This window comes from Pongo pygmaeus, chromosome 11, assembly GCF_028885625.2.
Source record: "Pongo pygmaeus isolate AG05252 chromosome 11, NHGRI_mPonPyg2-v2.0_pri, whole genome shotgun sequence".
Classification (NCBI taxonomy): Eukaryota; Metazoa; Chordata; class Mammalia; order Primates; family Hominidae; genus Pongo; species Pongo pygmaeus.
The window spans coordinates 49,990,957-50,003,736 of record NC_072384.2 but is presented as its reverse complement, the minus strand read 5'-3'; the positions used below and the strand labels follow the sequence as shown (position 1 = coordinate 50,003,736).

General features: G+C 38.3%; 1 protein-coding gene across 1 annotated transcript in view; it reads left to right on the top strand.

The window, feature by feature from the left end:
- Positions 1 to 8,178: 8,178 nt before the first annotated feature.
- RND3 (Rho family GTPase 3) overlaps positions 8,179 to 12,780 on the top strand; it is a 123,794-nt gene continuing 119,192 nt past the window's right edge. The window contains exons 1-2 of the mRNA XM_063647467.1: positions 8,179 to 8,356; positions 9,384 to 9,529. The gene's annotated coding sequence lies outside the window, so the exon portion shown is untranslated. The remainder of the gene's footprint in view (positions 8,357 to 9,383; positions 9,530 to 12,780) is intronic.

The following is a 12,780-nucleotide window of genomic DNA, read 5'->3' as shown; positions in this document are numbered from 1 at the left end:
GCCAAATCTACTGAGCTTTATTCTCATAAATAGATGACAAGCAATTACATCTTAGAAGAGATCTTCCATGGTGTCCTCTTATGGTAAGCAGATGTTGGCATCAGGAAATTGTCTTGCATCTTAAATCTTTTGGATCGCAGCTTAAACCAATTTCCTTATTCTGTTCTTGATGAAGATGAAAAGCCTCTGCTCACTAGATTCTGTAAATAATGAGTGGGTAGGGACAGAGGCAGGAAATGAGAACGCCCACCTTGAGCTAGGAGATCATCATTTTGCACCCAGTTTTGTCCCAGGCAGCAAAGTGAGCCCAGGTATGTAATCAGTTTTCTAACCTGTAGATGATCTTTCAAGTTTTATTTCACTTCCAACTTACTGTAACTCTCAGTTACAGTACCTTGATGTGTTATTATGTTTTTAAATTACTGTTTAGAGATAATACAGATAACTTGCCTACTGCAGTGACTGACTTATTGTAGAAGTGCAATGCATGTTTGTTCTCTTTTCTTCTTTCTTCCCTCTTTTCACCTCCTTTAGCATTAAGAGAAACCCCATTATTGGAGAATGGTTTCTGTGATGACAGCCTGTTATAATATTTCTCAGATCATGCATATATTGCAGCTTCATTAAGAACCTTTTAAGAGTAGACATTGAATAAAATATTCTTTGAAGATAATGGACAAAAAGGAAAGAAGAACAGTGCAAATTGTCATTTGTCCTCCTGATCCCTAATCAAGATTGTCTTCATTGAAATAGATGGAGTTGGTGATGATATTGAAAATTCTTCTTATTGCACAACTGCACCATGGATGACACTAGGTCTGCATTTACATTAAAGTAGTGGCAAAAACTGCATTTCATTTTGCACCAACCTAACAGTTGTTTTTCTTATTCTTCTGGGGAAAATTAAAATGAATCTAATTTGGTTTCAAAATTGATCTGAGCACAATAGCAGCCGCACATCCACCTCCAGAAGGCTTCATTCTGTGAACTTTTAACCATCAGAGCAAAACTACTTTCTCCCAAGTTCATCGGCCTTTACTGATTATGTTAAAGTGTGTGTGTGTGTGTGTGTGTGTGTGTGTTGAGGGAACAGTGGGGATGGAACTTACCATTTAATGAGCTCAATTATTTTCAGCAACATGAGATATCAAAATATTTCTGCGGCCAGATTTTGCTGACGTACGAAATTACATCTGGCCCACTCTAACCATTTGCACCTAAAATGTGAGTATCTCCAGAAGCAAAAACATAATATTTTGTAGAATATTTCCAGTGCATGATGTAACATATGCCTTACCTTTACAAGGCAAATAAGAGCAGCCAAGGTTAATTAACTGCAAGCAGAACTTGAAGAAAAATGCTCTACACAAGCAGTGCTCAAATGTGGCTGCACATACAGGAATTACCCAAACAGCACTGCAAACAGCACTGATGCCTGAGTCCCACTCCCAGAAATTCTGCTGGAAGTTGTCTGGGGTGCAGCTTGGGCATGAGGATTTTTTAAAAGCTCTCCAGATGATTCTAATGTGTAGCTAAGTTTCTAAGCCACTGATCTATGTTTGTATACCTTGAATTTGGCTTATCAAAAAATTTATGTGAGGAAGGAGGGATCTTTAAATTTAGATTCTTTAATGACCAGTCAATTGCTTCTGAATTGTGATTATAAATATTTCCCTCTTTACATAACTGTGTTCTAGAAAACCAGAAAGGGATTGAAAATAAGGTGGAGAAAACCGTTTCCTTATTAGAGAACCCAACATAACAAGGAAATAAAGGAGAAAGAAGTTTATGTTGCTCTTATGTAAAATGTCTAGAGGTGTGCAGACCTATGGCTATAGGGTGGCTCCACCGATCATAGGGAACCTCTCTTCTTATATCGTGTTCCACTTCTGTCTTTAATAATGCACTGCCTCATGTTTGTCCTAAATAGCTGCTCAAGCTCCAGCCATCACAGCAGGAAAGATGAAGTCACAAAGAACATCCTATTTAAAGATACGCCTTAGAAGTGGAGTAGGATGCTTTCACATACATTCCTTTAACTCAGTGGGCCTCAACTGGGGTACATTTTGTCCCTTAGCTGATATTTGACAATGTCTCCAGATATTTTTGGTTGTCGCAACTGGGATGGGGGGGTGGGAGGCAGTGGAGACTACTGGCATCTGATGGGAAGAGGCCACGGATGGTGCTAAAATTTTCACAAGGCACAGAACAGCCCCCCACAACTAAGAATTATTCATCCCAAAATGTCCATAGTGGCAACGTTGAGAAATCCTGAAAAGCTTAGTCATGTTAGTCACATGGCCGTAACTAACTGAAAGGAAGATAGGAAATTAAAGCCTATATTCTGAGAGGCTGAATGCCTATTTAAAAATTAGAGATTCTATTACTAAAAAGGGTGGAATGGACATGGGGTTGGGGAGGAATGTTTGTACCATATTACCCGATACATTCTAACTTTCAACTCTGGCCAAAAATATTTGAGAGCTGAAATTTGTTCACTCATCCATGATCCATCATGCAACCACGATGCAAACTTTAAACTCGGCATGGACTGGCCGGTTTTTGAAGCAAAACCAGACATTTGCATGAATAGAAATGCAATTTTAATGAGGGCTTTTTTGGCTTTTCTTCCTAAGAAGCTAGGGTTATATTTTAATGAGTTAATCTCATGAATATTCAGGATGAGCCTGCTAGTACTGACTACATCAGTAGTGGGTTACAAAAGGAGTTTCCAGGACAAAATGTGCACTTTGAATTTTCTCTTTCTTCCCACCTCTCCTTGGATAGAAATGTCCCTTGAGATGGAGCAGAGGTACCAGAGATATTCAGCTCCTTGGTCTCTTCCAGTACTTACTGTATTTGGAGACAATATAAAAGAATAAAGCTGGACCTTTGAGTATATCCAATCCAACCTCATTTGGTAAATGAGAAAAGCAGGCCCTAGAGATTGGGATTCTAGTCCTAGCACGCATTCAAAATAGACATGTGATCTTAGGCAAGTTCTTTACCATCTCTCAGCCTCAACTCATCTCTAAAATGAAAGGATTGGAATAGATGATGTTGTAGGTCACTTCAGACTTTCAATTTATTTGTGTCACGAAGCTCTGGCTCTGAGAGTTTTAGCCAGATATATAGAATGAAGAATGGGGTAGGTGAGCCCAGAATCTGCCCTCTGAGTTTGAGCTCACTTGTGGATTTTGCACTTTTCATTTTGTTGTCAGGTTTATACTGACCTCCAATTAGTATAATGGAAATATAAATGTCCTGAGAGGCCAGGCTTTCCTTGAAGACCAAGTTTTATTCAACAAAGTGAGAATCAGAACATTCTAAAGAGCTTTTCAGTTCTATTTTAGCTAATTTCAACTGTAACTCTAAGACAGTAACAATTCAGATAATAAATAAAGTTTTCTGAACTTTGGAAGAAAAATCAATGAAATTCTGTCTATGAAGAGATTCTTATTAAAGTCCGTGTCTTTTATAATGACTTTATACATAATTCAAGTAAACTTATTTTTTTAATATCAGGGCAAAATATAATATCTGATCTGGGTTCATTATTGGCTTTTAAAAAGATTAAAGAAACACTGGCTGGGCATGGTGGCTCACACCTGTAATCCCAGCACTTTTGGAGGCCGAGGTGGGCAGATTACTTGAGGTCAGGAGTTCAAAACCAGCCTGGTCAACACAGTGAAACTCCATCTCTACTAAAAATACCAAAATTAGCTGGGTGTGGTGGCAGGCGCCTGTAACCCCAGGCTGAGGCAGGAGAATCACTTGAAACCAAGAGGTGGAGGTTGTAGTGAACCGAGATCATGCCACTGCACTCCAACCTGGGTGACAGAGCAAGACTCTGTTTCAAAAAAAAAAAAAAAAAAAAAAATATATATATATATATATATATATGAGAAACAGAATTGAAAATAGCATAGAAGCTTATTAACTCTTCCTGAGATGGAGAAAGTTTCCTATGGTTAACTTCTTTCATCTGATTAACACAATTATGTACAGCAAGCTTCAGCCACTAAGCAGAATGTTTTCATAAAATGCTTTTCTTTAGAAAGTGATGGAGAAAATTTAGTTTTCTGGAATATTTTTTTCCTGGTCTTGATATCTTGTGAATGTTAGCTGTACAGAGAGCCATACTGGGGCAATGACAACATCCTACAGTCTGCTTTCTTTCCTAAACATACACATCTTCTTTCAAAGAGATGAGACAGATGACTCCCACTGCAGCAAAAACAGACCGTTCGTTCCAGCAATTAATACTGCCCAACACCATTCAAACGTGACGATGTGCAGATGTGAACAGAGTATTCCCTTGTAATTTCTACACCTGTTGTTACTTCCCAAAACTGGCCTATATTTGCTGAGAAAAAGCCACAGGATCAATATTTAATCTTCAAAACAAAAAAACCCTAAAACCGTAATATAGTATCCTACAGTTTACATCTATTGGGCATGACTTCCAACAGAGAACACCAAACAACGCTAGCCTTAATTGCATCAGAATACATACAAACATCATACATACATCAATATACCTGTAATTTTCAATCATTTCATGTTTTACTTCTTGAAATCCTGATCTATTTGGTTTCTTATCTCCTAGGGTTTAACCTCTAAAACTAGTTGACAAAAATTATAATGAACAGAAATAATTTTTAACAGGTAGATAAAAATAGGCCTTAATTCAAATCAGAGAGTTTTGGAAAAGTCAATAAATTTTTAACGTGCTCTCAGTATATCCAAATATTTTGAAAAGTGAGTTCTTTGGAAGTTTCCATAGCAGCAGGTATTTGAGACTAGAACTATCTTTGAGTTTATATGTTATGTTGGTGTCAAAATTGTCTTATTATAGAAAATGCCACAGATTTTCCATTCAGCATTACTTGGTAACAGTCACGGCAGGTAAGAAAAATCTGAGCAAAGTACCAGGGAAGGCAACTGCTAATACTTCCTTGTTTAACTTAGCCTTTCTAGGCAATTTAAGAAAGAATGAAATACGTTACCCGGTGCATATTTCATTCATTCAGTGTAACTCTATTTTTTTAATAATGATATTCAGCACATATCAATAACTAGGTATATTTATCTGCCAAAGACACACAGTATGCTTCACATAATACTTTCAATTTTACTAGGCTAGTTTTATAAACAGAAGATGATTACTTATTCAACAAAGATCAGACAAAGTAAAATAGCAGAAATGTTAGATGTTACCTCTGTGGTGACATCCAGGGATTCCCCTTCAGGGTTGATTAACTTTACATAGGAATCTAAAATAATTATGACTACACATGCTGAAGAATGAAATGTTCCCATCAGGCAATGATTACCACCAGCATCAAGATAGAATTTCAGCAGGCAATCAGAAATCACCAATTATGCAGAGTATATGCAAGAGATAATGTTGTTGGTGCATAAAAAAGCAGAAATGAATAACTGGATAAGATTTTTAAAGGGAGCAGATGGACGCATTTTGGCTCCTGACAGTTGACTTGTGCATACTGTATGCACCTGACCCATGGTAACAGCCAACTACCCACACTCATTTGCAAAATGCTCTTCAACCACAATGATAGAAAACAAAGCAGAACAATTCTTGTTCAAACAGAATCTATTTCTTCTATACTTTGTCTACCCAAGCCGCTTACTTTTCCCAAAAGCACGAATTTCTAATTTACATTTCAATGATGCATGTAACAATTACTTTATGTGTTTTCCAGCATGTTTTTTGAGATGCTTGTTATCCCACCACAACAGGAGCCACCATTATCTAAGATTTTTCTTGCTGGTTATTCTCTCTTTTTTTTTTTTTTTTGATTGAGACGGATTCTCACTCTGTCACCCAAGCTGGAGTGCAGTGGTGCAATCTCAGCACACTGCAACCTCTGCTGCCCGGGTTCAAGCGATTCTCCTGCCTCAGCCTCTGGAGTTCCAGAGTAGCTGGGATTATAGGCACCTGCTACCATGCCCAGCTAATTTTTTTTTTTTTTTTTAGTGGAGATGGGATTTCACCATCTTGGCCAGTCTAGTCTTGAACTCCTAACCTCGTGATCCACCCACCTCAGGCTCCCAAAATGCTGGGATTACAAGCGTGAGCCACTGCTCCCGACCTGGTTATTCTTACTGAACCTTTACAGCTTTCTGCTATCAAGGATGGATTGAAGTTTGCAGATTTGGGGGAAGTTTCCGTAACATAGAAACAAGAAGGGACATTAGTTTTTATGTAGTTCATGTTTCCACCTTTCAGATGTGAGATAAAGTACATAGAATCAAACATCTTGTCAACAACTAATTAGTGCCAAGGTCAAAACCAGAATGCAGGTGTCCCTAAAACATAGAAGCATAAACCACAATAATTTATTTCTCATAATGTTGTGAGGTGATTGGCTGACTTTTCTGCTGGTTTCACCTGGGCTTACCTGCATGGTTGCATTTAGCTAGAATGTTATCCTGGCCAGAAGGAACAAGATGGCTTCACTCGTCTTGCTGGCTGGGGCACATAGGCTCTATTTGCAATGGGCTCTTGTCCTCAGGGGGGCTGGGCCAGCTCCCTTTACATGGCAGTCTCAGTCAGTGTTGCAAGAGAGCAAAAGCAAAAGTTGTAAGAACGCTTAAAACCTGGGGGAGAACTGGCACTGCCACTCTTGTCCCATTCTGTTGGTGAAAGCCGGCCATATAGACACATCAGATAAGAGAAGGAGAAATGGATTTCACTTCTTAATGGGAAGAATAGCCAAGAAACATTGCAAAGGAGCATGGTAGAAATCTCCGTAGGTTGTTTGTAAAGGCTTTTCTATGTTCGGTCAACAATCTCAACGAGGAAGGACAACATTTCTGTGTCAGCCCAGCCTCTTCATCATTTGCGTCATTGTTGCTGTTGCAGCAAATGGGTTCATCCTAGTTTTTCTGCAAACACTTGGCCAACAGCCAATTTGTAGGGAAATTTATCTGATTTTGGTTGTTTGGCTTTATATAACAGTGAAAACTTTTAAACCATCTAGTAAAAAATAACTAGGTTCTCTTTTAAAATTAACTTGATTTGTAACCTAATACATTTTACAAAGTAATAAAGCCTTGAGAAAGCCTTTTTCTGCTCTTAAGTCGAATCCTTAAAGTTTGATTAGTTTCCAACTGAAAGCTGTCGGGTTGAGCAAAACGCCTGTGCTCACAGTTTATGAGAGATGCCATTTGGTAACCTGAAGGTGGCAGATGCAAAGGCCAAAAGTGGAGGATGGTGGTGGGGCCAGGGTCGGGGGCCCCCAGCTGCTTTTTTGATGGGCTTTTTGTCAAAGTCTCTCCTCTAAGGAACGTGACTCCATGCAAGTGGCTGTAGGTCTCAGAATAAATATTTCATTAGTCATGATGGTTTTGAAAACTTAAAGCTGTGAAGGACACATTGGAATCTCTGTGATTTATGATAAAGCTGAAGGAAATTTGATCATTCCAGTCCTGCCATATGTAGCTGTGAGAAATGTGCAAATGAATTGAACTAGCAAACCCCACAGATTTTGTTTCTTGATTAAAAAAAAAAAAGTCTTAAGTCAGATCAGCTAACAGGCAATTTGAAACAGGGACTTAGCAAGGCAGCTGTTTTAGATGAAATTCCTTTCAGATGCTTCTTTCTCCCTTCCCCCGTCCATATTTTTCTTGCAAGGACTTAGAGCAGCTTATCTTCCGAAATTATTTTGGTGCTGCCTATCAGTGATTAAAAAAAAAATAAAAGCCTGGCATAGTTCTGTAGGTGCATATGTTACTCCTCTATTAGTTTGCTCTTTGAGGGTGGATGTTTTACCCATCCTAGTATGCCCACTAATCTTATTCTCTGCACATAATAATTCTTTATATGGTACATATAAGGCATTTAGCACAGAAGCTCAATAAAATGTACAAATGTGCTTTTGAGTATATTATTAAATTTAATTATCATAAATATCTAGAGAGAAAGAGAAGTTAAATGACTTGCCAAACTTTATACAGGAGTTAGATGGCTAAACCAATTTGAACCCAGGGCTCCTGACTTGTATCTAGGTTCTTTTTCTGTTACAACATGTTTGACATTTCATAATAGGTGCTCAGTAAATATTTATGGAATGAATGAATCCTCATTGTGATTGTCTTTGTTACCAGGCAATGCAGCTTAGTCAACAGAGCATATTTTAGAATCTAAAATTTAGATCAGCACGTCTGTTCTAAAACACAGTGATTCTTTGACTCCTGTCTTCAGTGACCCATGTACAGACCAGACTGGCCAAAAAGGAAGGAAGTGATTCATCGGGTCATTTGGACAAGGACTTCATTTCCCAATATGACAAGTCTTTCAACACTTGCCCACAGTGATAGGAGCTTGGAGGTAATCAGGCTCAATGAAATGAATTTTCTTTTCTCTGTGGCATAGGTTCACATTCCTTTATCCAAAACTCTTAGATGAAAATTCAAAATATTTTAGATGTTAGAAAGGAAATACAGTGCATATTCTAAATATTCTGCATATACAGGCCTGAGGGTGTACCACACAATAAATATATTAAAATTTATACAGTGAAATAAATATTCTTAGTAGAATAAAATCTATAAATAGCCTTACATCAGATTAAGGCAGATTTTGCCACTCAAAGAGCTTTGGAACCAAAATTGCAAAAACATTTATAGTTTCAGAATTTTCAATTTTGGAATTGTGTATAAGAGATTGTAGACTTGAATTCTGGTGATAAGACGAGTCTCATAGAAATATAGGAAAAACTTTCTCTTGAGTGACATTTAAACATTTGGAAAGCAAACAAATGGACACACCGCTTCTTTTCTCTTCTCTGTCTGTGCCAATAAAAGAAAAAAGGCAAGAATTCTTTTCTAGATGGAAGATGTACCTGTATAATGTGCATTTCTCCACTGTCTCAATTTAAATATCCTTCCTTTATAGAGAAAAGCAGTCATGTTGCACCTTTTTAATGCCCATTTGAGTAAGTCCTGTAAGTCGCAAGTTCCAGAGAAATCTACATTTCATTTTTATTGCATGTGAACCAAATATCTTACCTGACACGTGTCAAGTGTATAAACACAATCTTCAGTTAAGTTTTTCTTTGTCTCTGTGCTTGTTCAGTAACCAAGGGCCTAATAAATGTTACTGGTTTTTTGGCCCAGTGCTGTCAGATTCCATTAAGTCAGGCCCAATGCAGAAAAAGATCAATGTAGAATCAGTACAAATGCTGTAGGTTGGAGCATCCATCAGTTCAACCAGGAAGAAGGGAGTGGGGTGGGATGCTGTTAAATCATTACTCTTCACAAATTCTACCTCTTGAAATCAGAATCCAAATTTCCTCCATGTCATTTTCAAAGTTCAAAGAGAGTTATTTTCTTAAATTGCACTTTATTCTTTTTAGGAACATCTGTCCCGCTGGTTTCATCTTGTGTGTAAATGAGCTACAATAGCAACAATTTCTGTCATCTTTGTCACTGATCTGGAATGAAAGTTACCAGAGAGCCTCTTGAGAAATATGGTAGAGGTGATTGTGAACCCTACAAAAATGTGAGTCCTACATTGCATTTGTTAACCAAAAATCCTGGAAAATGGATATTTTCCTAATAGCATCTCTAATAACCAAAATGTCTCTGCATAAATCACATATATAAGGAAGGCACTTACACTTTCTAGAGTAATAACATTAATAAGAAATCAACTTTAGATAGAGAATAAAATAGCTATTTATGTGGCAAGGTATCTGAGATCTCAGATTATTAAAGTTAGCAAAATAAGATTAAGTCATCCAGGAAAAAGAAGAATCTACCAGTATGTTGGTCTGTTCTCACGCTGCTATAAATAACTTCCCAAGACTGGGTAATTTATAAAGAAAAATGTTGTCTAATTGTCTCAGTTCCACATGGCTGGGGAGGTCTCAAGAAACTTATAGCAGAAGACACCTCTTCACAGGGTGGCAGGAGAGAGAATGAGTGCCCAGCAAACAGGGAAGCCCCTTACAAAACCATCAGATCTCGTGAGAACTCACTCACTATCACGAGAACAGTATGGGGGAACCACCCCCATGGTTCAATTATCTCCACCTGGTCCTTGACACTTGGGGATTATTACAATTCAAGGTGAGATTTGGATGGGGACACAGACCCAAATCATATCAACCAGTTATCTATTACATTTTTAGTTTGAGCTTCCTAATTCTTCTTTCAACTTTTATCCTTCTCTATAATGAGCAGTTAAAGTGATTGTTTACTGTGAGAAGTTAGAGCATATTAATCCTCTACATAAAACTGTTTAGTGCTTTCCCATTTCACTTTGGAAATATCCAAAATTTTTAGCAAACCCACAAGGCTCTATGAACTGGCCTGGGACTACCTCTGAAGGTAGGCATGACCTACACCCCTGTTGACCATGCTGTCGACATACTGATCTTCCTCCAGCATTTTAAAAGTGCCACTTTCTTTCTTGCAGAGCTTTTACATGTGCTGTCTAAAATGCCCTATTCCAACTTGCTGGCCTTCAGGTTTCAAATTAAGTATCATATCTTCAATGAGTTTTCCCCTGGTGACGTAGACTTGATTTCAGATACTTACTCGTAAAATCTGTGCCTCATAAAATCTGTGCCTATCTTTGAAAGAATCCCCAAATACTTTTCATTATGTGATTATTGGTATAATTTTGAATTCATTGCCTATTTTCCTACAAGCTTCTGATTTCTTTCAGGCCTGAAATTGCACCTGTTTACTCTTTACTCCATTCCCAGTGCCTGGAAAAGCTCCTTGCACACACAAAGCATCCACGAATACTTAAATGAGATGTGACTTTTATCATATATATCTTTTCTTATTGAAGAGTCCCTCACTTGTGAGGGAAGTCACTTGCCTTGTGCCTCCTGAACAGTTTCTCATAGAGGCGGAATGAGCATAGTCAGATTTCCCTAGGCAGTTGATGTGAGAACTGAAGGCAGAGGTTCATAATTCATGGGGAAAGGCCCAGGTGAGGAGTGAGGCCACCCAATTCTCATGGCTCTCTCCCCACCCACTTCAGCATTTGTCAATTCACACTTCCCATTTGTCAAATGTGATACTAATGCCTCCCCAACTCCTCATAAAATTATATCAGAAGTAGGCTGGGTACAGTGGCTCATGCCTGTAATCCCAGCACTTTGGGAGGCCGAGGCAGGCAGATCATGAGGTCGGGAGATCGAGACCATCCTGGCTAACACGGTGAAACCCCCGTCTCTACTAAAAATACAAAAAAAAAAAAATTAGTCAGGCATGGCTGCGTGTGCCTGTAGTCCCAGCTACTTGGGAGGCTGAGGCAGGAGAATGGCGTGAACCCGGGGGTGGAGCTTGCAGTGAGCTGAGATTGCGCCACTGCACTCCAGCCTGGGCGACAAAGCGAGACTCCGTCTCAAAAAGAAAACAAAATTAGAGCAAGGAAATGAAGATGAAGGTTGTGTGAAACATGCTATATAATTTAACTATGATAAATTCTTTTTTTAACTTTTATTTTAGGTTTGAGGGTACATATAAAGGTGTGTTACATAGGTCAACATATGTCCTGGGGGTTTGTTATACAGATTATTTCATCACTCAGGTGTTAAGCCCAGTACCCAATAGTATCTTTTCTGCTGCTCCCCCTCCTCCACCCTCCCCTCTCAAGTAGATCTCAGTGTCTGTTGTTTCCTTTTTTGTGTTCATGAGTTCTTATCATTTAGCTCCCACTTATAAGTGAGAACATGCAGTTTTGGTTTTGTGTCCTTGTGTTAGTTTGCTAAGGATAATAGCCTCCAGCTCCACTCATGTTCCAGCAAAAGACATGATCTCGTTCTCTTTTATGGGTGCATAATATTCCATGGTGTATATGTGCCACATTTTTAAATCCAATCTGTCATTGATGGGCATTTAGGTGGATTCCATATCTTTGCTATCATGAATAGTGCTGCAGTGAACATTCACATGCATGTGTCTTTATGGTAGAACGATTTATGTTCCTCTGGGCACATATCCTGTAATGGGATTGCTAGGTTGAATGGCAGTTCTGCTTCTATCTCCTTGAGGAATCACCATACTGTTTTCCACAATGGGTGAACCAATTTACACTCCCACCAACTGTGTATAAGTGTTCCATTTTCTCCACTACCTTTCCAGCATCTGTTATTTTTTGACTTCTTAATAATAGCTATTCCGACTGGTGAGAGATAGTATCTCATTGTGGTTTTGATTTGCATTCCTGTAATGATCAGTGATATTGAGCTTTATTCATATGCTTGTTGGCCACGTGTATGTCTTCTTTTGAGAAATGTCTGTTCACGTCCTTTGCCCACTTTATAATGGGGTTGTTTTTCTCATGCTCCCACATACTTCTCTAATCTAAACCAAGCTGTACCAAAGGGAAAGAGATGCAGTTTTCCAAATACAGCTCCAAATGATAAGAATATTATAATAAATAAATAACAGAGATTCCTTGAATTATATGTTAGCTTTCTAGAAAACAGAAGACAACATTGATCTGAAATGCCTGGATCTGAAGAGTAGAAGTTCTTATTAGAAGAGGAAAACAGTTACACCTGAGTAGTTATGTAGGCAAAGTAGTCTGTACCAAATATATTACCATATACCTCATTAAGTAACTGCTAGCAAGATAGTGCTAACCCACAAAAGCAGATGAAAACACTAAAAAATGATATTGGGGATTTAATCTGGAAGTAGACTTGATGCACTTGCAGATTCAACAAGAATCTCAAACTAAAAGAAAAGTATCCATGATTTTAAGGAGATAGAAAAGAAGGGGATGAAAAC